Source organism: Sinohyriopsis cumingii, chromosome 6 (genome assembly GCF_028554795.1).
Source record: "Sinohyriopsis cumingii isolate HCF-2022 chromosome 6, ASM2855479v2, whole genome shotgun sequence".
Lineage (NCBI taxonomy): Eukaryota > Metazoa > Mollusca > Bivalvia > Unionida > Unionidae > Sinohyriopsis > Sinohyriopsis cumingii.
The window spans coordinates 113,455,413-113,457,679 of record NC_142966.1 but is presented as its reverse complement, the minus strand read 5'-3'; positions in this window follow the sequence as shown (position 1 = coordinate 113,457,679).

Sequence of the window (2,267 nt, the reverse complement as noted above, 5' to 3'; positions counted from 1 at the left end):
ACATTTTACATGTACAACATTTTACATTCAGTACACCATTTTAAATTCAGTACAACGTTTTACATTCAGTACAACATTTTACATTCACATTGAGTACAACATTTTACATTCAGTACAACATTTGCATCATGTTACATTCAGTACAACAATTCACATTCAGTACATATTACATTCAGTACAACATTTTACATTCAGTACAATATTTTAAATTCAGTACAACATTTTTACATTCAGTACAATATTTTACATTCTGTACAACATTTTTACATTCTGTACAATATTTTACATTCTGAACAATATTTTACATTCAATACAACATTTTACATTCAGTACAATAGTTTACATTCTGTACAACATCTTACATTCAGTAATATATTTTAAATTCAGTACAACATTTTACATTCAGTACAATATTTTACATTCTGTTCAACATCTTACATTCAGTCCAATATTTTACATTCAGTACAACATTTTACATTCGGTACAATATTTTACACTCAGTACAACATTTTAAATTCAGTACAATATTTTACATTCAGTAGAATATTTTACATTCAGCACAATATTTTACATTCAGTACAATATTATACATTCAGTAGAGCACCTTACAATCAGTACAAAGTTTTACATTCAGTACAACATTTTACATTCAGTACAATATTTTACATTCACATTCAGTACAAGATTTTACATTCAGTACAACATCTTACATTCAGTACAACATTTTAGATTCAGTATTACATTCAGTACAATATTTTACATTCTGTAGAACATCTTACATTCAGTACTACATTTTACATTCGGTACAACATTTTACATTCAGTACAACATTTTACATTCAGTACAACATTTAACATTCGGTACAACATTTTACATCCAGTACTACATTTTACATTCAGTACAACTTTTTTACATTCAGTACAATATTTTAAATTCAGTACAACATTTTACATTCAGTAGAAAATTTAACATTCCGTGCAACATTTTACATTCAGTACAACATTTTACATTCAGTACACCATTTTACATTCACATTCAGTACAACATTTTACATTCAGTACAGCATTTTACATTCGGTACAACATTTTACATGTACAATATTTTACATTCAGTACAACATTTTATATTCAGTACAATATTTTACATTCTGTACAACATTTTACATTCAGTACAACAGTTTATATTCAGTACAATATTTTACATTCTCTACAACATCGTACATTCAGTACAATATTTTACATTCAGTACAATATTTTACATTCACATTCAGTACAACATTTTACATTCAGTACAGCATTTTACATTCGGTACAACATTTTACATGTACAACATTTTACATTCTGTACAACATTTTACATTCAGTACAACATTTTACATCCTGTACAATATTTTACATTCTGTACAACATCGTACATTCAGTACAACATTTTACATTCAGTACAATATTTTACATTCACATACACTACAACATTTTACATTCAGTACATCTTACATTCAGTACAACATTTTACATTCAGTATTCCATTCAGTACAATATTTTACATTCTGTACAACATCTTACATTCAGTACTACATTTTACATGCGGTACAACATTTTACATGTACAACATTTTACATTCAGTACAACATTTTAAATTCAGTACAACATTTTACATTCAGTACAGCATTTTACATTCACATTGAGTACAACATTTTACATTCAGTACAACATTTTAGATTTGCTTCATGTTACATTCAGTACAACATTTTACATTTAGTACAATATTTTACATTCAGTACAACATTTCACATTCGGTTCAACATTTTACATGTACAGCATTTTATATTCAGTACAATATTTTACATTCAGTACAACATTTTACATTCAGTACAATATTTTACATTCAGTACAGCACCTTACAATCAGTACAAAGTTTTACATTCAGTACAACATTTTACATTCAGTACATATTTTACATTCACATTCAGTACAACATTCTACATTCAGTACAACATCTTACATTCAGTACAACATTTTACATTCAGTATTACATTCAGTACAATATTTTACATTCTGTATAACATCTTACATTCAGTACTACATTTTACATTCGGTACAACATTTTAAATTCAGTACAACATTTTAAATTCAGTACAACGTTTTACATTGAGTACAACATTTTACATTCACATTGAGTACAAGATTTTCCATTCATTACAACATTTTAGATTTGCTTCATGTTTCATTCAGTACAACATTTTACATTCAGTACATTATACATTCAGGA